Genomic DNA, 26,403 nt, shown 5'->3' on the forward strand with positions numbered 1-26,403 from the left:
AAAATTAGACGGTACTGTATGTGTTGAAGATTTTCCAGCTCGAGGGATGACAAGTTTGTCCAAGTGTGTGAGGGCTTGGATGGTATTAGAGATGTTGACTCTGGAGACAGCACTTGCTGATCAAGCACTGAAACTGTCATCATCATCATTACTGTTTCCCCCCCCCCCAGCCTCCGCAACAAACGTGGCCTCACACTGCTGTGTAATGGACTGCATGCAAATAGTACATCACTTGCAAGTCGAGACAGCATGTGGTTTGAATGCATGGAATTGTATCCGGTGAACTGTGCGATATCCACAGGAATATTTGCAGATTTGTGTTTGCAGAAAACCAAGTTGTTGTTTGATTTATTTATTAATGTTTTTTGTTTTTTGTTTTATACTACAGAACTGCTGACATATTGTAGTATGGACAGTTTGAATTGCGCAGAATATGAGAAATGGAAGCAAGAGGCGGAAAACAACTTATAATGTGCATGTGTCTGTGTGATGGTGGGAGCTGAGCCAGTGTTTGATGACTGAGGAGACAGATCTGTAAGCGAGTTACATCAAATTTGCAATTTGTCTTCAATTGAACGCCTGAAAATGCACCTGTTCTCAACAACGCCATCGATAAATCTGGGGGATGAAAGGTTTTTGTTGCTTTAGGGAGTTTTAGGAGCTTAATTGACAAAAGCAGATGGATGTTTACAGAAGGACTGTCTTCCAAGTAAGGCTTAGAGCTCATTTTCCTAGCTGTGCGAAAACTGACTGTGAAACATTTCTCATCTACAGCATCTCCTCCCTTTGGCGTCTGAGGGCAGATATCTGTGTTTCGAGCTGAACCGCAGGTCTGATCAGTTGTAACAAACCAGAGGTGTGATTAAAACTGTCAGACTATCAGGCTGTCAAACCGTTGCCCTCACACACACATATGTACATGCGTAGACACACACTGGCCGTGCCTGCGAGCCAGGGCGAGCAGGGGTCCCATATGTTTGAGGGTTGGCTGACACCAGGGAGATGATTTGCTCTAGGGACACTGTGAAGCCTAAATCTCTTTCGCTCTCTCTCTCTTTACTTGCTCATACAAACACACACAGGCATGCTTATGTGCACAGACACAAACTGACTTTCTAGACTAGCAAAGCAATACATTGTGCATTTTTGCTTTTGTTTCTTAAATTTTTCATATTAAATTCAAAACAGTGAGATTCACAGCTAGAAGTGTGAGAGCTGTGAGTGTGCTTTTAATAATCTATATCCAAAGAGGGGTAATCAAGAAGATATTTCCCTACAGATTGGCATCCAGAGAGAAAAGAGGGATAGTGGACAGGAGGGGGGCAGATGAGTGAAAGTAATGACTGTGATCATTATCTCCTATGTTTTTAATTGAGATAATGACCCAGAGGAAGACAATAAAACTCCCAAAGGAAAGATTTATTATCCTCCCCCTCCTTATTTCTGTCATTTCCTCCTTTATTTTTTCGCCTTTCAATTTCTTAGAAGTGACAGCATGAAATTTCATCAGTTTTGATAGCTCCGCTAACCCTCAGAGGCAGAGAGGAAAAAAAGTTTGCTTAGACCAAAATAATTTTCCATTACAACTGCAGAAAGACCAGTTAGCAAGTTCCCATTTTGCAAACGTAATAAAATTGAAAACTTTCATCTCAGCAAATTGATTTCAGTCAGATTCAGAAAAGAAGAATGAAGAGAAGGGGGGAAAAAAATCATTAGATCATTGAAGCATGACTGTACCATGGGACTTTTGGAATTTGCGTATAGCAGTGAGAACACACACACACACACACACACACACAAACCCGCTCCGCTTTACTTTTATTAATTCATTCACTCATTCTGTGACTTTGTGAAGGAGATTTTTGCATTAGGGAAGGGCAGCGAAAGCAATGACTTGATGGAATGAATAAATAGATATGTGATACTCAAGAATATATGCATGCATATCTCTATTTTGTTGAATATCCCAATCTTGCTATCTATTTTCAGGCTGCTGGAAGGTATTTTTCTGTCATTAACGAGACTCGGCCGGCAGTTCATTTAACACGTACATGCCCCCAGAAGGCCTGAGAAATTATTGGCATTATCATCAGCTAGACTCCACATATTCTCGCGCTCTCTTTAGGATGTATTGTGGCCATATGGTATTGGTTCTGGAAATTAGAGTTGCACTTTTGTGTTACTAGTTGGCTATCATTCTCTTTTTCTTTCTCACTATGGCAATTTTCTCTATCGATTGGACTGGGTTCTCTTCCCTGTGATGATGTGAGAAAGGGAGAGCAAAAGAGGATACTAGAGGTGGCTCTTGTTTGTGTAGATGGAATAATTAACGCTCATTAAGAGGGTGATGAGAGGCTTAGGGGTGATGCTACTTGTTAGGATAATTAGAGTCAAATAGGCCTCATTATGCAAATTGGGAGGAAGTATGATTCTGTCAGTGTTTACCTGCACTCTGTCGTACTGATGACCTCAGATAGAGATGACAGTGTCGAGTGAAGCAGAGTATCTTAAGAAAAGACGAAGTGGGGATAATGAGCTGTTATAGGGAGAGAGGAAATAAAATAAAGGATGATCTATTTAAGAGACGTGAATGAGAAAAACGAGTAATGAGATGACAGAAACGAGGGAGGATGGATGAAATATGTAATCTGTAATCAAATATAAGCTCTGAGGGCAATAAAGAAGCTGCTCCATTTTCAAGGAAATGAAATGTTTCTCAAATTATTTTACCGTAGAGAGATCAGTGGATCAGCCTTTCAGGGCAGCTCCGTTGCAGAGAGAAAAACAACACTCTTTAAAGATGAACTGAACTGAAAAATATCGACGTTGAAAACGTGTTGTTTATGACAATTAAAAGTAAATTACACTAAACATTTTTTAAAAATATATATTAATATAGCTTTTTTAAGCAACGCAAAATTGCGCTTGTTAGCGCTGGCAGTTCCGATGACGTCACTGGCATGGTAGGACCCGCGGAACGCCATAGACAACAGCTGTAGGTCCTGTATACACGGACGAAAATGAGCGCTTTTAACGGCATGGATTACGCATTTGAGCCCGTGAGGGACAGGCCGGTAGTGTCTAACTACCACCACATGGAGGACGATCAGTTTCAGGCTTCACTTGCAGTACAGGATCGTTTGGGGGAAAGTGACTGTGGGCGCGAGCGCTGTGCAGCATAGACACTGCACGGAGACGATCGGTTGCAGAGAGGTCAACATGGACATTTATTGATCGGCGAAAAATGCATCACCATGCACCGTTCATTTCGGATGCTGTTCGGTGAGAGAAACGTGTTGAAGGAGGCTATGCTGACTCTAATGGATGTCCGAGCTGAGACGCTGGACCGCCCCATAAGTAGCAGGGTATTTTACGAATAGGTGACGGCTGGGCTAACTTGTTACACTTTTCTCAGATTGTTTAGATTAACAGCGTACTGGCAGTTCACTCTATGGGCGAGGGTGCATTTAGGAAGGAGAAAATCCCATCCTTTACAGTGAACTATACGTCAGGGATCTTTTCCCCCTCACCCGAATATCAAGGATTCGAGTAACGTTAACGTGATGTGTTGAACTTGTAACTTGTGTAAATAAAACATTTCGTGCATTGTCAGACGTTTCATGTACTCATTGACGAAAGTACACATCTCTAAATAGTGTGTCGCTAAAAAATCTGTTTCATCAGCCATGTCAGCGAGCCTCAGACTGTTTACAAGCTACGGCTGTTCTGCTGGTGCGGGTAGGCAACGGAGTGGCTTACCATGCCAGTGACGTAGTCGAACGTTGAAATCCAACATGGCGGCGCCCGTGTAACAAAAACAACACTTTCAATGTACTATTTTATCCCTTTTAACAAATTCTGCCATTTTAAAAATTGTACCAATGAGAATAAATAAAATACATCTGTTATATCACCTTTTCTCAAATTTCAGTTCAGTTCATCTTTAATAGGATAGGTGAAAAATATTAAAACAAAATACAATGCCCCCCAAGCAGCAGTGACTTAGCTAACACCATGAAGTCAAGTCGATGTTGCGAAGACCACTGCGTGTGCCAGTGTTCTCACATTCCTCTAGAGAGCACTTGTGTAGTGGTCTGCAAATCATATTAAGGCTCTAGAAGCCAGAACTTGGAAATATGTTGCAGGTATGGGATTTTATGTATTTATGAAGCTTGTGTTCTCTATAGTTGTCCGTAAGGCACCGACCTCTACTGTGGCTGAGTTGTGTGTGTGTGTGTGTGTGATGGATCGAGGCTCTCGTTAACCGCAGGTCTCAGTGGGTGATTACTTCTCAACATGTTGCCTGTCCTGCTGCGTTTTGGCACCCTGATACACACACACACACACACACACACACACACACACACACACACACACAGGTGAGACCTAAATGACTTTGCTCAGAGTTTGGTGGAGCGCTCACAGCTCTGTGAGTGTATATGTGTATAGCTCATCTTGGCACCAGATCACTCCATCACTTTGCCTGGCATAAGTTCTGTCAGATGGTCTGTCTGCTTGACGTGACCTTACTGCTCTCTGTGCGCCTGCGATGCAGTAATAGATAAATAATGCTTCTTTTCACAACGTAGAAGATACCTTGGTGAACAACTTAAAATAGAAAGAAACAAATTACATTCTGCATGGTGCAAGACTACATTCTGAATCTTTTGCGCTGTCTCATAAGCAATTTCCAGTTTTCTCTGTTGGAGGCCAGATGAACAACTGTATTTTTTGTTCTGTTAAATAGTTTTGATTGATTTTTTTTTATTCAGCCAATTAGTATAACAAGCAGCAGATGAAGTGTCAGCTTTTATCTATGAAATACACAACCAGATAGATTTTTGCTGTTAGTAGTCGAAAGGGTCCGCATTTAAAGATTTCTTTTTGCCCTTTCGACATTTTTCACTAGCTCATGCACAAAGAAATGTAAATTAGTTATTTATAAAACATTAGTTTTATTACCATTTGCTTATAGGCATTATATCTGTTTTAATTTTCTATCTGTTCTATCTGTTTAGTAAATGCATGTTATAGATCTTTTTGTGAATGATATATCCATGTTTATGTTTAATTATTGTTTTTTTTTTACTTCATAATATTTAATGAAAATCTCACAATTCTGTCTCTTAACTTGTCTCTGGTGACGTGTGTTGGATTTCTCCAATCATCTAGTTCGCTTAAACCTCACCCCTTCACAATCGACTCAAGCTCAATTTCTTTTGAACACAACATGCATATTTTAAAATCCAATGCATAGAACCAAGTCCATGCGATACAGTTTTAATTTGTTTGATAATCTCATTCTGTTACTCTTGGATGTATGTCACAATGAAAAAAAAAATCTGTCTTTGCAACTTTAATGTATACTTTTCAGTGGGCAAATGACTAAACACTTATCAGCTGACACAAAACTGGTCCCAGAGCAATGGACCATGCTTTTTGTTGAGCCAATGTGTTGCAAAAAAAAAAAAAAAAAATGTAACTAGTGCATTATATGCCACCTGTGAAAGGAACAAATTTTGTGGCTCAACACACTCTTCCCTAAAATGACCTTTTGATGTTGTGAACACTGACATTTAAGCTTGGGCGTGTTTCATGCTGCGTCTGATGATCGTAAATATCATGGAGATTGTAAAGTGTAATTTGTGCCATTCATAGACATTTTTGATAAACTTTTTTTATCATTTCTGACTGTACTGATCCCTGAGATAGTCACAAGGGGTTTGTGTCTGTGTGCGAACATAATAATGCACCTCGGCTAACACCTACGTCCATGCGTCACCTGGACACAGACGCTCACAATGATATTGATGCACATCTGACATTTTGAGGCTCCGTTCGTCGAGAAAGGTGGGGTTGAGGGGGTGTGGGGTGGGACCGGTGACATTTCATGCAGCCATAATGTTATTCATTATGGCAGAGGGGCATTGGAGAGGGTACAGCGGGCGTTGCTTATGTGTGCCACAACCCATCTGTCTCTTTGCCCCCCTCTTTTCCTTTCTCACTCCCCTTCTCTCTCACTTTCTGTGGGTGAAATGGCAGCAGCGTTTTTCCTTTCACCCCGAGGCCTCAGAGATATCCCCGCCTGCTTTCCCCTGATAAGACAAACCTACAGCACTTACCTTTCCCTCTCTCCTCTGCTCTCTGTTCTCCAGCTTCTGCTTTTGGAGGCAGAGAGGTGTGTAATCTTTGGGGAACTTTATGTAAGTGCAGTAAAAGAGACTTGTGATATTTGCTTCCTCTCAGAATTCTGCTGTTGGTACCTCTTTAAAGTACCGATGCTTTGAGTGGCTCTGCTAACGTGTTCACAAAGCCATTGTTACGTAGGCAAGTAAATAGACTGCCATTGTTTAAAAGTACAAAGCAGCATTTAATATACTCCTTGTAAAATGATTTCATTGGTGCTGTATAAGTTCATCATATTTTAAGAGTTTTGTTTTGCTTGGCCTTGTTTTGAACTAGTTGCATCTGTAAGAGGACTGATTGAATACTTAAGCGATCATTCTGCTATAGCTAGCGTCCACTTACCTACCTTTCTTCAAATCAATTAATTCGCCTAATTAATATTCATGAGGCCAGCTGATAGGGTTTATAATGTGTTCCACAAATGTTCAGAACAAACTTACTGTAGGCTCTTAATAATGTGTCTTTTTTTCACTCCATATTACTATTAACTATCTGTTTTTAGTTTAGTGTTTTTTTTTGTTCCTATTCAAAATTATTGAATTTTTTAAAATTATTTTGTATATATAAATATGTATCTTTAAATTTTAAAAACATTTGTGATAGGGGAGAGGGGGAGAGGAAGGATCATGTGACACTGGGGGTGTCCTCAATCAGCTCCCTAGTTCAGTAGTCAGGGCATTGATCAGGCGGTTCGCCATTTTAAGGGATTCTGAATTACAGAATCCTTCCAGGATACGGAAACGTTTGCTCCCCCCAAAAAAAGTCCCACAATGCACTGTGAAAACCAGGGAGCATCGATGCTTTAACAGAAGTTCTGATGTGCGAAACTTAAATAACATGAGCCAACTCACTGCACATAACAACAATCGACAGATGTTTTTAAAAATACAAATCTTTATTTTATTATATTTCAGCATAAATATACATCGACAGGTAATGAAGATAATCTAGCAAACATATACTTTACTTAAGGCTGAAATGTTGCACGTATATGTAACAAGCAAAGCATTTATGATAATGTACTTTTTTTTTTCTAAATCTGTTTGGCCCCTAAAAAAAAAATGTATGCTGATGTTTTGTTTTTGGTCACCATACGCTTACGGACACGTCTCCTCAATCCACGCGTTTTTATACTGCTCAGAGTTCTTTCTACTCTCCATATCTTTCTCTATCTCTCCCAGCTGGCTGTTTAAGTGCTGTTTACTCGTTTGCCATTCCTGAGAGAGGTAATTAAGGATTGTACAAAGAGAGAGAGAGTGAGAGAAAGCAGGGAAGGAGGGTTGGTTTTATTACCACAGAGTTCCACTTTAGTCAAATGCCTTGTGTGCCTTCCCTCTTTTGCCTACATCTCTTTTTTTTCCACCTGGCTGCCTCCCTTTTTTCATCCCTCCTTCTCATTCTCTACCTGTCTTTTTTTTCTGTCATACAGCTCTTCTGCATGCTCTCCCTCTCAATTTTGCTCACTGCCTTCTCTCTTTCTCTGATCTTTCCCTTTGTTAAACCTGTTCTCTCTTGTTAGGGCAGAAAGGATGTCCAGAACTGTGCGGTAGTGTAGTTTAGCCCAGGGCTTAACCTGTAAGTATCCCTACAATACTTTCTGTTTCGGTTTCTCTCAAGAGGAAGGGAAACGAGAGTGAGGGAAATTGAGAAAGATAGACAATCATTGTTCAGGACTCATTCACGTCAGAGTGAAAAACTTTTAGTTTTGAGCTGCTACTCTTCTGTGAAGCCTGAACACGGAAGAGATTCACCCTCTCTGGTTTTTCTTTTTCACATTTTCTCATCATGGATAAAATAGTTCTTGCTTTTTGTGATTTGCAGGTTTGAACTAATCCAAGTTTCTTTCCAAATTGTTCTGAAAGAACTACATCCATGCACACACAGCTTCTTTGTATCCTAAAGGATGGGTTTGTGTTTTTTTTTTTTTTTTTTTGTATGTGTGTGTGTGTGTGTAGAAGTATTTTCTGGAGTATATATGAAGAGTTCAGATGCAAAAGCCTCTAAGTGCCATTTGAAATTTTCTTCTAGAATGGTCATTTTTATCAAGCTTGTATATTGAAGTTCAGTGATTTCACTTAAATGGCAATGATAATTACCTATTAATTGTTATTTAAGTGAAATTACTGAACTTAAATATACAAGTTTGATAAAAATCATCATTAAAGAAGAACATTTCAAATGGCATTTAGAGGCTTTTGCATCTGAACTCTTCATATATATATATATATATATATATATATTTAACATATATATAATATATATATATATATATATATATATATAACATATTGCAGGACATAGAGCATTGGAAGATCTTGAAATGATGTGGACATTTCCTTTTAAAAGTGGAAGTAAGTACATGTGCATGAAAGTGAGGTTTTGTGTGTGTGTGTTTCTGAGGGAAAAGGAGAGCGCTTTTAACATTCAGTGAGTGTGTAATTGTCTAAAATAGCTTTGCGTCCCCAAATTCCCAACCATATAATCACAGTAGAAGAACGCACTGAACATTGAGAGAGTGAGAGAGGTAACTTAAGACTAGATAGAGGGCTCTTCATCCGCCCAATTTCCTGTGTAGATTCTCTGTGTACCTGACCTCTGAATTCTGCTGAAAAGTGTTTGTGAGTAATTTGCCTTTATGCTAATATGAAACTGGAGAGAGTGCTAATGTGGCCTGGAAAGCTTCTCTGTTTACAGAGTGAAAGAAAGAATGAAGGGATGGGTGGCATCGGTTTCTTCCTTGGCCTCCTCACCTTTCTTTCAACCCAAACCTTATCCGATTTAATCATTCTTTGTCTTGTTTTTATACTTTGCAAAAGGTCAGAGCTGTGGTTAGCGCATGCAACATATAAAGCTGTGGTGCTTATTAGGGATGTTCATTTCGTTTTTTTCCTAACCGACGCTCATTAACCGCTATCTGACAAGATTGTTAAATTTGAATGACAAAATTTTGTATACTATAAGAGTCTGTGACCAAAGAGTTTTGGTTCATTTTTTTGATACGCTCCACAAACTAGTTCACGGTAAGGAAGCTGAGGTGGCAGAAAGCTGCATCCTGTTTTTTTTCTTTATTTTACAAAAGAACAATATTTTGTTTTTATTATGAGTGTACACAGATCAAAGTTAACCCTTTATTACTCTTATTTGTATGACCATAGATGACAGAGAATTTTAAGTTGTTTCCATCTAGGGCTGCGCAATATTAGTTTTAGCATCAATACCATGACGTGCACATCTGCGATAGTAAGTAGGGATCGTAGTTATCCGTATGGGCCAGATGCCCCCAGTTCAGAATGCATGTGATTCATGGATTAACTGCAAAGTTTAAACATCATAGAGTGAAAGTTTATGTTTTGCTTGTGTTTTAAAGTCCTGCCAGTTTAAACATCAAGAGTAAGTATGCTGGATCTTGCGCGCTGTCACAGAGACTGCAGTCCACACTTGAACGCCAAATTATGTTCTCTCTCCTTTTTGAGCTTGAACGGACACGTGCATACAAAATTAAGTTGAAAATTTTGTCACCAGTTACAACAAAACAACAAAAGAGAAATTGAAAATGCCTTTTGTTGCTTTAACAAAGATAAAGTGTATTAATTATATTTATTTTTATTACAGTGAAGACTATGCAGTTATTTTACATTTGATTATTCAGTGTCTGTACCTGGATACAGTTAGATTTACCTGAAAAACAAAGCACTGTTTATTTTTTTCTATTGTATTTATCTATGCTTGTAATTTGTTTATTATTTTCTATGCAGATGCACTCTCCTATGAAATCACCACATCCTAGAATGATTAATGATATCCATATAGAGCTATTCAAATCATCTGGTGAAATGTTCATATTCCAATATATATGTCGCTGAAAAAAAATATTGCAAAGTCAGTTTTTTCCAATATTGTGCAGCCCTAGTTATAAAGAAAAAATTCAACACACACACAGAAATATCAGGTCTAGCATTTCTAACTTGACATTGCATATAAAAGTTACACTGCTCAAATTACATAGTCCATGAGAACAATCTGTGCCGGTCAGCATGACCGATTACATCGGTATTGGAACGTTAGTGAAGTACAAAGCCTAGTTTACATAATAAATAATATTTGAGCAGAATATGGAAACTATTGGGGTGTAATGGTACACAAAACTGATGGTTCGTATCTTGGTTTTGACGTCACGGTTCGGTACAGGGGAGTGAGATTGGGGGGAGAAAACTAAACATAAAGAGCCCTAATTGCACGTCAAAACGGCACTTATTGTTTGAATTTTGTGATAAAATGGACATAATTTGAAAAATGACACTTTGTTTCTTATTGACAGTAATAAAACGTGGAGCTTATTGCGATTGGTGGTTAAAGTCGATGTAAAGCAATATTAAATATATGTTCCGAGTTTGTCACACCACAGAAAAATGTATTAACCACCCAGCCAAATTTGAATGATACAAAAAAACGTCAAGTAAATAAAACAAGCAAAAATAAGCAGAATTCTCTGCTGTCAAATGCTGTTGGTGCTGAAACCACGCCCACTCATGGGAAACTTACACTCATTGGTGGATGTCAATGATGCTGCCGATGATGGCACCAAATACTGCCGATGATGGCACCATGTCGGCGGGATGGTACATAGTCGGTTCGGCCCCGTTCACCAGTAGAAGCGGATTATCAGTGAATTCCAGTTGTCTTGAATGAAAGTTTGTAAAACAATGCAGAAGCAGGTGTTGGTGGTAATCTTCAGCTCCCTGTCAAGATGCCTCCTCACAAAATTAGGCACCTCTTCTTAATATCATCGTTTTTAAGAGATTTAAATAAGGAGACCGAGTTGTTTTGTACATTTTTGCAAAAAAGATACTATGCACACATGACGAAGGCATAGCTAGCTATCAAACTGTAGGCAGTCTGTAGTAACTAACGGTAATGAAAGTAACTTGTGATTAATTGGGTGAACCACTGATGCTAAAACAAGATGCTAATGCACTCTAGTTATAGTGGTAGTGGAGGGGCCATACTCAGTGGCTCCATTGTGTCATCGATCCATTTTTTTCAGGCCCACCCAAAAAAGTCCTGTACACAAAAATGGTGAAAAACTGTTTATCGGGCTAACTCCAGAATTCAGTACTACATAGTTCAGTCTTTGTAACGTGTTTTCAGCAATATATTATTTCTAACATTTATAATGTGTTTAGAAACAATCCTCTGAATTGCCTTTACATAGACTTTAATGGTAGTGGTTAACGCTGTATTCCTCTTGTACACATAAGACACACGAAAATGGTGTTAGTGTTGTCTTCCTGTTTAGAAATTGGCGGCATTAGGGTGTTCTGGGTGGTTGCTTACTGGCACAAGTCAAAAGAGCCAACTTGCAAGTCTCTGATATTCTGGTCCCTAGATATAGCTTGGGTCCCTCCTTCAATGCAAGTCAGGGGGATTTATTTTCAACCCGTTTTATCATCTTTGAGGCGAAAATCATAGGTTTTATTCCTTAGAATAACACACTTCTCAGAAAGCTGACGTATCATTGATATCTGCAGCACAATTAGTGCAGTTCATTACTTAGCATTAGGGTTTTGGACAAAAAAAAAACTATATGCAATAGTAATAGTGATTCCTGCTTTGGCAAGCACCTCCAATAAACACATGGTTCATGTTTTTTGCATCGTGTGCATGTTTTGAGAGGGTTTCCTTCTAGGTTATTGAGCCAAACCCAGTTGCTTAAATTCCAAGATATGCATATGCAATGTATTCAGCATTGTCTGGAACTCGGCAGGGCTTAGGGACTTAGTCTCTCCTTATTTCCTTGCTCATCTGCCTACACACACATCTCACATTACAGAACCAGTAGACTGTGAGAGGAGATCCTTTCACAGCGCACTGCAAATGGTTTTTTTTTTTTCAGATATTTGATAGTGAATTTACAGTAAAAGATTTATAAATCAAGTGAACATTTTAAACTCAGCATATTTGTGTGTCATTTATTTGCTAGAATTTATATTATTTGTTTCAGGCATCCATTCAGTCCATTCAGCTATCCTAGATATTGGCATCGGCCATTTAAAAAACACCCATATCTCTGTTAATCACTAGTGCTGATTGGTCAGTGCAAATGAAATCTGTGGCATCCTCTCTCTCTCTCGTGTGTGTGTGTGTGTGTGTGTTCATGTGAAAAGTGACAGACACATACTGTACATCTACCGCACTCAGGCACAGCTTAGGGAAGGTCCCTGGGATAAAAATGAAATTACATTCATTATCAGAGGTTAGAAATCCTCACCACTCCATTTGGATTAGATCAGATTGCTGTGATCGTGTGTGTGTATGTGCGTTCTTTTTCGTACATTTGCCAAAGTGTATAACCGGGCCAGACAGGCTAAGTGTTGAGAGAGAGAGAGAGTGAAGGGGGGGATTACATTTCAGTAGTACAGTTTAAATGTGAGTTTTTATTAAAACAGTCAATAAACAGACAAAAGGACTTCATTTTTACGAAGACCAACATGGCTCCTCTGAGAGCTGTTACCAGGCAGGGAAATAAATAGCATGAATATCAGCATAATGGCTTTGGAGGCGATAGAGAGAGAGAGAGAGATGGAAGCGCTTCCCCATAAAAAGAAAACAGTCTATCCCAAATTCAATCTCCTTCTCTCCCAAAGCTAGCCTTGCTGTTATGAGGAAGCACAGAGCTAATGTGCCTGTCTGTCTGTCTGTCTATAGAATAATTTTCATGTTTTCTCCTCTTTATATTTTTGTTCTTGCGTAATGTGGTGCCTCAGATATTTGGAGCGCAGTCAAATTCAAAACACATCAGAGAATTGTGGGTAGTGCAGTTTAGGCTCTGTGAGTAAGCACATTTTTTTGAGATTTTGAAGCTTAACAAGTGTGGGCCCTGATGACTTAATTCTTTTGCATTTTTTATATTCACATTCATATTTATTTTCAGCATGTGTGTGTGTGTCTTTTTATGCATTTACTACCACTGCTCCAAACCTGTTTGACTTTATTTCTTCTACTTTTGGTTAACGTTCAAATCCATTATATAGACAAAAAAGACCCATTGAAACATTTCTCAAAATATTATCTTTTATGTTTCACAGAGGAAAGAAAGTCAAACAGGTTTGGAGCGACATGATGGTGAGTAAACAATGACAGAACTATCCCTTTAAAAGTCCCATTTTCATGTGCAGTGCAGGTGGGTTGAATACAACATAAAAATTTTGTATTAAGCCATGTGATAAAGTCTTTTAAATGTATAAGATTTCATTAAACCTATTTTGATTCTACTAAACTTTATCTGTTTTTCTAAATTCGTATTTTTGTCTTCTGTCATGTGGGTTTAAAGGGACTTGAGGGTGAGTAAATGATAGGGATGTAACAATACAAATTGCGATTCTGAACTTGCGATATTTTAAGCTAAAATAAGCCAAGAGAGTTTTTTATTATTATTATTACTTATTATTAAAGTCATATTTTTATTGTATTATTATCTGGGCCCACAAATATTCCCCCATTAAATTATTATTAATATACATTATATTTAACATTATATATAGAAGTTTAATGTAGTAATATGCTTCTCATGCAGTACTCTTTCATGCAGGATGCTTTCAATGCTGGCATTCATTGGATGTCTTACACAGACAAGCCACTCTCCCGGTGCTCGCTATGTCCCGCCTCTCCTGTTAATGCAGTATACATAAGAATAATCCATCTCAAAACATTGAATAATCAGACTACTAAAACAAAATGTGATTTGGTGATTAAAATGATGTTAGCGTTTTCACTTTCAGGAGTGCCGTTCCAGTGCATGCGCTTCAGATGATCAACGCAATCAATCACAGTTCTAATCGAAAGAAAGCTTGTCCTATTCGCAAACTGTAAGTGGTTAGTTCATCCAAAATTTTTAATTTTAATTTTTAATTTACTCACGTCATGCAAGCATTCGAGTGTTTGTTTATTATGTGCATAAATCTTTTCATCATATTTATATAAAGACATTTTATTTGAATTAGTTCCCGCGATTGATTCGTTTTACAATGCGTTATGACATTTTTTAAATCTTTTAAGTTTTGAGGAATGGACTTTAATTGGAGGGGTATACATATCTCAGGTTTCATAAAAATATATCTTCATTTGTGTTGTTAATTTTTTGTTAGTTTTAAGTTCATTTGGGAAGTTAAATAAAAACGTACAGGTTTGAATTGACTATTGAAATTTACATTTTGGGTTGAATTATAAATTAATACAGTAAGCTGAGTCTTGGATAAAACAAACTCTATATTGCAAATCATATCGTTTCCATCAACTGATATTATTGAATATTATTGTATTTCTAAATCATGATATCTCGAGATATAACGTTACACCCCTATTTTTGTTTGAACTTTTCCTTCACAGATAAAATGAGGGGATCCTTTAGTCGATGGTTTCCTCAGATCAGGATTTGTTATTATCACCGTCATAGTTGTGTTCCGTTTAGTTGGTTTTCATTGGACTTGTCTTCCTGTCGTTATGTCATGTGTCATTATCATTATTAGTTCATCTGTCTCACCTGTCACCCTGTTAGTGTCTCGTCAGCTGTGTCTCGTTTCCCTAATCTGTTTCCTCATGTGTTTAAACCCTGCCTTTTGCCTTGTTTATTGTCCGTTCTACTTGGTATCGTGTGTGTTAAACCTTCTGCCTGTCATCCCTGCACTTGTGAGTGATGTTAGTAAATTTTTATATTGGAGCTTTTTGCCTGTTCACATTTCTTCTACCCACACCACACCGTGACAATCACCTTGTTCACGAAGGCTTTGTCTAAAAGCAGTCATTTGAAGTTAAGTATTTGTTCGGATCTGTGTGGCATTGAAGGCTATAGTCTCTTTGATAGAGGAACAATAGTGAAAACAGTCCTCAGTTGATGTGTAGTGCCAAGTTCAAATGGAAAAAAGCATTAGTAGCACTGTGGACCTGATCAGACATCTAATGCCTTGTTCACACTACATGATTTTAAAACGTCGGGCTGAACTGTGCGGTTCACATTACATGACTTGCTCTCAGTAAAACCAGGAGCGTTCGAGTTGTTGAGCTGTTCACACCACGCAACGAAACGTGATTGATCCACAACAGGAGGTAACGCACTACACGAGTTGACAACGCACTACATAGAGATACAACCACGATCGAATGATAAGACCAAATCGTTTTTGACTCTAATGAGAGCTGTTTCAGTACTATGGTATGGTCTAAATCCTGAAAATAATCAAATAAATAACGAGTTGACAACAACTCTGTCACCCAACGATTCTATCTTGTCTACAAACCACGTTTGTTCACGAAAAACCACGCAATAAAACGAACCAGAAATGACGCGAAACAGCACGTGCGCCAATACCCAGCGAAGAAGAGAACACAACTCACGAATATGGTCGTCAGACAGAAACTAGTGCTGCACATTGTTTGTGCGATGATTTGCTCTGAGAAAAGAACGCAAAAAAAAAAAGAAAAACTAAGATTTACGTGGAGTCCTCAACCTATGCGTTGCTATGGTTGGCTGTACTCATGACATCACAGAGGTCGAGTTGCGCGATGGCTCTGGATATCTAGCAGGCTAGATATTTTTCTGGGCTCGGCGATGCGTCTGTGAGCGTTTTCCCTGCGTTGTTGGCTCTTTCATACTAACAGATTGGCAGGCGTTCATCGTCCGCTAATCCCCCAGCGATTTGTACGCGATAACACCCTGACCTGTCGGCGAGCTCAACGATTTGCAAATCGGGCATAAATCAGGCTTAAAATCCTGTAGTGTGAACTTGGCTTAAGACAAAGTGTTCAGTGATCCATCCAAACATTATAATCTGCTCATTTACCTAGATATACACTATACTTTTACCCATCTTCAGGAGACCAAAGTCTCTTAGCTTATGAATTCTGGCACCTTTTGACCTTTCTCTGTCTGTAGAAACCATCACAGCTGAGAGGGCACAACATCACTCTCTCAGGTCTTGTGTTCACCAAGAGTTGAATCTGAACTTTCTCCGCCTGAAGTATTTTTATAAAGCTGTGTATCAGGGGTTAAAAGAATTCTTGCAAAAAGTCTGAAGAATCTTTTGCTGTGAAAATCTGCTCAGTCTGTGGAACCTGCTTTGGTCTGTTACACACAGCCACAAATTCGGTGAGCTTCAAATCCCTACCTGCGAGTCCTGACGTATTCTCTCACATCCCAGGTGAGAGACGCCATCCTTGTTTGAGTCTTGCCTTTTCTGAAAGGAGATCCAAGAGTTGAATGCAGAGAAACGTTATCCTTGATTGAATTTGACTCTGGAATCCCAGTAGAGACGCAGAGAAGGACAGAATGCAAAGAAAGAGAGTTTAACGTGAGGGGACACCCCCACACATGAGAATGACAGGAAGAGAAAGACAAAGAGAAAGGGAGGGGTAGTCTGTGAACCATGTTCATTTTAATTAATCTCTTCTGTTAGTCAGAGATGTATTTTTAGTAGTATTGTGAGTGAACTACATCTGGTCCCTGGGCCCCAAGGGGAAGCAGGCCAGTCAACATACTGAGCGTGTCTGTGTGCTGTATGTGTGAATGAATTCTGTTAATATTCTTGTGTATATATGAGTCTGTGGGATTTATTTATACACTTTTTGAAGTATTTAATTTTCCGCTCCAAAGTACATGTTATGAAATAACCAAAAAACAATGGTATTTTTTTTTTTTTTATATTTTTTTAAATGTGTTTTAGCTAGGTGGAGTCATCTGACCTGATTGTGACATCCTACTGTACATGCAATAGGAAATAATGTCTTTTGCTTATGTCACACAATATGAGGTACATTCCTGCCTTTCTACACTGATGTTCTAAGTTGTGCAAAGCCTTTCTAAGGACGCTGATGTTTAGAAGGCATCTGTCTGACTTTGAGATGGCAAACAGGAACATGGTTTGTGTAACATTTAACAACACATTATTTTTTTTTAATTAAACCAGTATTCAACTTACCATTGTGCAGCGTTTACTAGAGTAAAGTAAAGCATTTTAATTAGCTCACGTTTGACTTCTGGAGTATGAAGTAAACATTTGTTTGTGTGAGAGTATTTTTCAGTATATACTGTATGTGTGGACACCCTGGTCTCACCTCGGCTAGCACTCGGCATGAAATCAGAGCAGAGTGAAAACGTATACATATGCTTAAGCCAGAAATTTTTTGCTGTTTCTGGCATTTTAATGTTTTGAAATCAGAGCTGTGCAGGATAAAAAAGTAGGTACCAATATGTAATGTGTAAATATATGCATATGGTTTCAAAATAAGTCTTGGAAAAATGTCTGATGTGATCACAACTAGAGCATGACTAACTCCAGGTGCTGTAGATCAAGATTCATAACATACTAAATGACCAGCAACCAATGTCTGGAGAAGTACCAGTGCGATAGACATATGATATCTGGATAATTCCTTGAAAGCTTCATTTTTCAGCAAGGGTCTCTTTGCTCAAAATGAACAAGGAACAAGCCTTTCATGGTGCGGGGGTGTTAATAAGTGGAGAAAAGCTCTATTGCTGCACTCCTTGGCAGTAAATAACATCCTGATCGGTTTATCCTACGCAAAAGTCTGACCCAACGTACATTTAAATTGCTCCATAAGCACTGTTCACAGAGAGATTTTCTCTAGCAGGCAATTGTTGTATCATGCCCTGTGACTAAAGCTCTCTTTCTCTTGCCATCTCTCTCATCGTCTTGGTACATGTTGTGCCGAATGGAACGTTTGGCAGTCATTGGCTGGACCAGAGTGGCTCTCAGATGGTGTTTTTTGGACAAATCTCTGGAGAGCAAAAAGGACGACGCAAAAAATGGCCATTGTCCAGTGGTGTTTTGGACCCATGAGCCTCTCTTGGATCGCAGTCAGCATGTGCAATCACTTGCTGCCTGCTTCATGCCTCCTGAAGTGCTGGCCAATGAGATGTCTTATGAGGATTGAGTTGGACCCTTGCTCTCAGGCTGAACCCTTAGTCTTTGGAAGCCAGATTAGATGTGTCCTTTTCCTCATCTTTAGCCTCTTTTCACACTCATCCATTTCAGGTTTTTCCACTTGTTTTCCTACTGGTTGTTCCTTACCTTCTCCAACCCATTAGTTCTCTTTTCTTCTATAGAGACTCTGAGTCTTCCATATTCTTCCTTTTTTTGTTCTTTACTTCTTTCCCCCTATGCTATTTGGCTCTTTGCATGTGTGGGCGTATTCTCAACACAGCCTACTAAGTGTGTGAGTGTGCTAAAAATCTCTCTTCTCGCTGCTCCATCCAGCGGAGAATAAAAGAGTCTTTTCATTTTTCAAAAATAAACTCCTTTGGACAGGAGAGGAAAGACGCGCAACAAACAGGCTGTTAGATCGATCTACCACCCCAGGGATGCTTTGATTTTAGAGGCTTAATCAATGTGTTTGTAAATGCATACATCACAAACCTTGACTTTTGCAAAGTTACGGGTTGTACGGAACTTGAAACACATGTACGTAGATGCTTGTGCCTCTCTGTCTATTGATCTTTTGTTGCTGTCAGTTAAACAAAGCTTACAGTGCTAAGGATTGCTGAGACACTGCCTTGAGTTTTGGTCATGAAAAATAGATTTGAAAATAATGCAGTGAATGATAACTGAGTATCGCTTCGCACTGTCCTCTAGAATCCACATTCAGTTTAGGAATGTTAAAGGAATAGGTAAAACTTTTTGCATCCTATTGTTCCACTTACTTGACATCTGTTTAATCTGGTAAAAGTTCTAGCTGGTGTTTATATATACATTTTTTTTTTATCTTCGGACTGTAAATTTTATATTAGGGCAATGTTTTTTTGAGGCATGGCATAAATATGATGGCCATGATGATTTTTAAAGTTATGTTCCTTTATGTTTTTTTTAATTTTAATAATTATGTTACATAATCTCAGTTATGTAAAATTAATTTTTTACATCGTAATATGTTGTTAAAGTAATATTTATTGCATTTTTTTAGTGTTGTGTGTTACCATGATGGTGTTTTGTTTTTGTCTGAATGACACTGAGCACCTTCTATTTTCTGTAAAAGTAATAATTGTGCAAAATCTACTTGTAATGAACTTGGATTCATTAAAGGTGCATACAGTAATTCTTCAGTTAACGTTAGCATCACTGTTCTTTTCGTACTCTAAGTACCAATACCACAATGGTGTATGCCATACTGATGTTTACACTCATTTTTTCATGTCTTCTGGTTTCAGACCTTTTCTGCTATTTCGGTCATGGTTCACATTCTTTCAACATGGCGAAATACACTCACCTAAAGGATTATTAGGAACATCATACTAATACTCTGTTTGATCCCCTTTCACCTTCAGAACCCTTAATTCTTCGTGGCATTGATTCAACAAGGTGCTGAAAGCATTCTTTTGAAATGTTGGCCCATATTGATAGGATAGCATCTTGCAGTTGATGGAGATTTGTGGGATGCACATCGAGGGCACGAAGCTCCCATTCCACCACATCCCAAAGATGCTCTATTGTTGAGATCTGGTGACTGTGGGGGCCATTTTAGTACAGTGAACTCATTGTTCTGTTCAAGAAACCAATTTGAAATGATTTGAGCTTTGTGACATGGTGCATTATCCTGCTGGAAGTAGTCATCAGAGGATGGGTACATGGTGGCCATAAAGGGATGGACATGGTTAGAAACAATGCTCAGATAGGCCGTGGCATTTAAACAATGGCCAATTGACACTAAGGGGCCTGAAGTGTGCCAAGAAAAAATCCCCACACCATTACACCACCACCACCAGCCTGCACAGTGGTAACAAGGCATGATGGATCCATGATCTCATTCTGTTTAAGCCAAATTCTGACTCCACCATCTGAATGTCAGCAACAGAAATTGAGACTCATCAGACCAGAAAAAATTTTCCTGTCTTGAACGGTCCAATTTTGGTGAGCTCTTGCAAATTGTAGCCTCTTTTTCCTATTTGTAGTGTAGATGAGTGGTACCCGGTGGGGTCTTCTGCTGTTGTAGCCCATCCGCCTCAAGGTTGTGTGTGTTGTGGCTTTTCTTTTTTTAGAATATTAGTATGCTACAATCTTCATCTCATGTGAGTGTACACCATTCAGATGACTCTTCACTAAAACGTTTTAAATTAGGGGAAATGATTGATTGATAATATTGTTAATTTCTCCATTTCAAGCCCTAAGCCTAACCTGAAACAATTTAATTGCCCTTAAAAAAACCTTGATGATGATATAAGTCTTTACCAGGCCTAACACAATTGCTGATCTAGAAACATTTCAATGCGGATTCACTTCACTTAGCAAGTATGCTATAGCTAGAATTTGTATTACATATTATCTTCACAAACACATTTGCATTTATACTAAACAAAAATGTGTATGTGTGCTATAGTGCTTTGACTTGAGTAGGTTTTCTGAGTTTGAGAGTTTGATTTGCTCAGTTTTTGCACTAGTTTTTGTTAAAAGCTTGTCATTATGACCTACTGAAAGAGAATTCAATGTCCTGTTTAATTCTGAAGATCTGAACAGTATAATATTAAGTTGAACCCTTTATTCTTCTGGTTAAGTTGGCTGTGCACTGAGAGGAGGATATAGGATATGCGTACACCATGGTGCATTAAAGCTGAGCATCTGAGCATTATTGTGTACTGCTCATCAGTTCAATTGTCTGAGTAACAGTAACAGTTTGTTCGTGACTCATGTGTATGCTTCTTGTCTAGGCTTTTTAAACTGTTTTTTTATGAAAATACTTTTTCGAAATTTTTTGAAAATACCTATTTTCCCTTATTTTTTAATGATTGGTTTTGAGAAAAGATGATGATAATAGAATAGTGCAAATGATTGAATTTTCTTTTATTAAAGATACAAAACCTAAAATAAAGACCAGTGGATAAGCACTTCATAACTCACAATGCACCTTATTAAAATATTCTTCCATTTTGTGTGGTTTAATGAAGCATGTGTGACACAAGAGCTGAGCTCAGCAAGTCTGTCTAAGAAAAGAGAGTGTTTCTGTAAGAGGTTGGGGGACAGAGGGAGGGTGCAAGACAGTGAGGGGACAGGGGCGCGAATGAAACAGTCAGCAAGGACAAGATAATGTGTGAACTTTAGCACAGGGACATAGGAGACAGAAATGGATTACTATTTTTTATTTATTTTAGTCTTTATATTTTTCGTGGCACGACTGCAATTTTATGGGGCTCTATGTTGTACAGTACAAAAGATTGAGCGTCATCCAAGGTGCCGATATACTCACAGCAAAGTTCTTTCTTCGGTGTTCCCTTACAAGTAAAAAAGTTTGAAATACTTTTGGAGTGATATAGTTTTAATGAGCATCTCGACCCTGTCTACACGTTTGGGAGCAACTTTTAGATGAATATGTAAATGTGCTGTGTGCTTTCCTCTCAATAACAAAATAAACACAACAAAAAAGACACTGGTGAGAAACCTGCATTTTAGAAAGCATCTGATCAATAACGTCACATGACTCGCATCCTTTTGATTTTCCCAGCAAAAACTGTCTACAGGCTTTTATTTTAAGATCTTGTATTTTTTTTTAAAGATTTGTTACAAGCTGTTCACACTTTGGCATGTTTTTGTGTCTTAATAATTCCCATGTTGGTCTACTCTGGACTTAGTCCTATACTTTTTTGCCAGTTCGGGTTGACCTCAAATGAACTACATCAGGAAAATGCGGAAGTTGCAATGTTGTCTAACACAAGTAGATATCATAGCAGGGTACGTAAGCATGAGTCGAGAACTGAAACAGCCACTTACACACGCACTACTTTAACATGCCAGTGATCAAATTGTCACTGAGGGAGATTTATGAGTGCAATCCTCTCTACTCACAGACTCCAGATCTCACGCATTAGTGCATGAATCTGATGATTAGTGAGTTAGTTCCCTCAGTTGATCCATCTAATGAAACAGTCATTCAGTCTTAATGGCAGATCACTGTCCAAAGAGACTGCTCTATTCCCTCAATGGGACCTATTTTTAGCTTGACTGCCCTTTTATGCCAGCACGAGCTGCTAATGGAACTTCACCTCCATTTAGGGTGAGAAAACCCTTTGGTTGTTCACCGTGACCTTCTTCAGTTGCCCTTTCAACTTTTCTGGTGCACTTTTAAGAGCTCTTTCACAGCTCTTTACACTGGAGCTGTGAAATATATAACGACAGTCAATAAGGAATATAGCTAACTCTGTGCAAAGTCTGTGATAGCACATATTCTGCAAAGTTAGTCCCTGAGGAACTAGTGATCATTCTGACAATGTAAAGGTGTTTTCCTTAACCAATCACTTTAAATCTGTTCATGCGTCTTTCTGCGGCAAATTCACTCAAAAGGTAGATTCTAGAGAGGAGCTGATGAATTTTCTTGTGCAGTGTGAACTTATGAATAACGCATGCAGATCTCATTCTGATTTATTGGCTTCTGAGGCTCAGGCTGGTGAAAAGGAGAGGTGTACAAGAAGAGATTACATACATTTGGGTGGCCATAAATTATGTTGGATTCGCATCTCTGTGCAGCTTTGTAGCACTTTATTTTGTAGAATTTTTCCTTTGAGATGTTAAGATGCCCAAACTGTGCATAGTGTCATCAATCAAAACTTCATCAGTCATAAGGAATATATTGGACAGTGCTCCAAGGAATCCAGCTGTCTTGAATTGCGTCAGCGGTTGTCTAGAGCCATACTCCCAAAAAGGCACAGCATGGTCTTTAGCGATGAGTCAGACAAGCAAATGAATGGCCTAATGCAGACAAAAGGTCCTGAGAAGAGAGATGCATAAAGGAGGAGGTACTTGGAAATATATATAATCTCAAAAGGTATGTGCTGTCATCATCAGAAAAAAACCCCACTGAATGACCAGTATATCCCAGCAAACACAGTTCCCCTAACGTTCCCGAATGGTTATTTTTTTGGGAACCGAACAAGAACAATATTGGAACGTTCCATTTAGGTTATTTTCAGGTTCCATTTTTATAATGTAAGGAGAATGTTCCTGGGAACTTTCCCTTAACCTTAAGGGAAAGTTCTAGGAACGTTCTGGGAACCAAAAACTAATGTTCCCAGAACCTAAATTTGTTTGCTGGGGTGTAGCAATTCATGTCAAGAACAAATAAGGGCTTTTCAAACTAGTAATGGTTAACCCTGGGTCGTCCTAAACCCCGAATAAATGGAATCCTGGGTTATCTTGCTTCACACTGCTAATAATTTTCCCGGGGTTAAACATTTACCCTGGGTATTCATAAACCCTCCAGTGCAGGGTTTCATTACCCAGGGTAAAAGTCAATGCTAAGGTGTCATAGGAGAAACGTTTAAATTTCCACAAAAAGCTTTTGTTTCTCTTTGTAATGTTTATATTAACTTTTTGTAAAAGTGTCATAAATAGCATAGGAATAATTGGTTTAATAATATTATCAAGACAAAAGTAGAATACAAAGCTCACTTTAAGTGCAATTAAATTCATTTTTTGAAATTGGCCTTTCAAAAAAAAACAAAAAAAAAAACGTATTATTTGATTTTGAGTCCAAGTGTTTTTAATTGATGTACCAAATGATTTTATTTATTTATTTTTATTTTTTATTTTTACATTAACACAACAGTGGTACTGGTATCTCATTACAGTGTAGTACAGTGAAATATCATCTTACAATCTTTGGATATACATGTTCACGTATATGCATATGAAAAGATAACAAAAATGGAAATTATAGTTATAATACAACAGGGCATATCCACGTAAAAAAAAAGCACAAATGAGCACAAATGATTTTTTTTTATTTTTTTTACAATATATCATTTGATTAAACTTTTCTACCCATTTGTTGAATACATTTCACAATTTCTTTTAAATACTTTTAAATAGTGTTTTTAAAGTATGAAAGCATAAGCAGTTATAAGGATTAAAAGGATTATTGGTGTGTAAAGAACACATAAATAAGTTTCATTGTGCTTTAGTCACAATATGCAAACTTTTTTTCTGGTGGTCATCTCTAATGATCAGATCAGGGTGTCAATGCAAAGACATAAAAGTCTTTGGTAGACATTAAAGCTCTGAATGGTACCACAGGAGCACATGCACAAAGTAATTAGCTTGAAGTGACGATAGTCCGCTTCCCATCAGATTAGCCAGAGATTAGCATCATAGTGCAATTGGATTTGCAGATTAGTGGCATAGCAATGGCAGATTCTCTGTTTAAATCCACGCAGAATAGTCTGATAACATTAATATCCTGACATAAAGCAGTTTACGTTGTAATAGCTGATATAAACATTACATTTCAGTGACCTGATCCATTAACGAAAGAACGTGCCACAGATGTTATTCACACTAGAATGCAGAGAACAGTACAGATTTTTCCATGCAAGTGTTTTATAATGCTAGTGTAATGCATTGTCCCTTGGGCAACACTGAAGTAAATCTATTTATCTGTATGTCTGTTGATCTATCAGTGATTTACTTGGTGCTTTGGGAGTTTTAATAATTCTGTTTTATTGCGTTGGCACATTTTCTTTACAGACATCTGCTATCTGATTGTCTAATTACCTCCTATGTGGAGTTACCACAGAGCCAGACTTGTGCGCTATATTCCAAGTCTTCTGAAGCCATATGATAGCTTTGTGTGACAAACACATAAAAATTTTAAGTTGTTTTTCTTTGAAAACCCTTTGTTTTCATTGGTGCGTTTGTGAGAAGTAGACATAAGTTATCTGTGAATGAAGTCAGATCTTTTCAAAGAATCAAATGATGTGAATGAACCTGAATATTTTTTTTTCAGTGATGACCCTGCACTTGTATGACACATGGTTGTGACTGATTAAGTATGAGATCTGTGTGTGTATGTGTGTGTATTAGTGAAGAGAATGAGATGAGAGATGAGCTCTCTCCCCGAGCTCAAGAGATCTAACCTCTCTCAGTCTGCCTCAGGGAACATCAGTCTGTGTTTCAGCGTACTACAGAGGCAACAGTTTTCAGTGTTTGTGTATGTGAAAGATTGGGTATGTTTGTGTTTTTTCCCCCTCTACAACTAAGAAGCTCTTTAGGAAAGCTGCATTATAAGCCGAAAACATGCTAGCTGAAGATCTTCAGTTGGCTAAACACTGTGATATGTGTCTCACAGGCCACATCAAAACAAGTCAACACACATAAAACCACTACTATCTTCAAGCACATTTCTTTCTCCACACACAAACTAACAGGTTCCATCGGATTCACACATTGTCACACTAGTAAAACACTACAGGATGATCATCGTCATTTGAGGAAGCTCTTTTTCCCTAGGCAGGCAGTAAGCCAGTGGTTTTGAAATCTACAATTCAAACATGTACCTGAATGTCAAATCGAACATTTCCCCCTATAATCTGCAAGAGTGAGGTGAGAACTAACATACAATGACCCCAAGAAAGTTCTCTCTCATTTGTACTGAAAACAAACACATGAAGTCCATAAGTGGCAGAGTAAACAAAGTTTACTTCATAATAACTGGACATGTTCAGGCACTGTGTTTCAATGTTTGGGGTCAGTACGATTTTTTTTTCCTTAAAAATATTTCTATGTCGCATAAAATACTGCTCTTTTAAACTTTCTATTGGTCATGATTTCCACAAAAATATTAAGCAGCACTACGGGGTAAACATTGATCACAATAAGAAATATTTCTTGAGCACCAAATCATCATTTTAGAGTGTTTTATGAATGACCACGTGACACTGTATATAGTCCACTGTATTTGACAACTAAAAGTTTGGCATATTTTGTCAAAAAAAAAAAAAAAAAGGTATTTGTTGTTTTAGAATTTAAAACCCAAAAAAACTTTCTGAACTTGTGAACCTATTTGAACTTGTATTGTGCTTTAAAAGTGTAACTGTCTGCATTTTCTGCAAAATGACACTCTGTTTATTTTGGTATTTAACACAATGACATCCATACATTTTTAAGTAACATTTAAGTGTACTTTCTGGGGGCATTTTTGTTTTTCTTGAAATCAGCCCGTCACTTTCAGGTGTCATCAAAGGGTCACATCATGTGTGTTGAACCATCGTACCTAACTTGTAATAATCTAGTTCTCTTAGAACGCAACACATTTTTTGATTGATTGGTGATTCCTTCTCCTTACACTTTAAGGTCACTTTTCATATTGTTTCATTTGGCTCTGAATGGTGCCTTTTCATTATTGATGTCAGTAATATTAATGGACCACTAGCAGCAGTTTGTGGCTTGG

At 38.1% G+C, this 26,403-nt stretch overlaps 1 protein-coding gene across 2 annotated transcripts in view; it reads left to right on the forward strand.

Annotated features, from left to right (window-relative positions):
- LOC120470000 (transmembrane protein 132C) overlaps positions 1-26,403 on the forward strand; it is a 190,029-nt gene that overhangs the window by 1,673 nt on the left and 161,953 nt on the right. The window contains exon 1 of one of the 2 annotated variants that reach the window (XM_089130523.1): positions 14,855-14,880. The exons of the other annotated variant lie outside the window; for it this stretch is intronic. The gene's annotated coding sequence lies outside the window, so the exon portion shown is untranslated. Of the gene's footprint in view, positions 1-14,854; positions 14,881-26,403 lie in introns of those variants that run through there. 2 annotated transcript variants of the gene reach the window in all.

This window comes from Pimephales promelas, chromosome 4 (genome assembly GCF_988280905.1).
Source record: "Pimephales promelas chromosome 4, fPimPro1.hap1.1, whole genome shotgun sequence".
NCBI classification, from domain to species: Eukaryota; Metazoa; Chordata; class Actinopteri; order Cypriniformes; family Leuciscidae; genus Pimephales; species Pimephales promelas.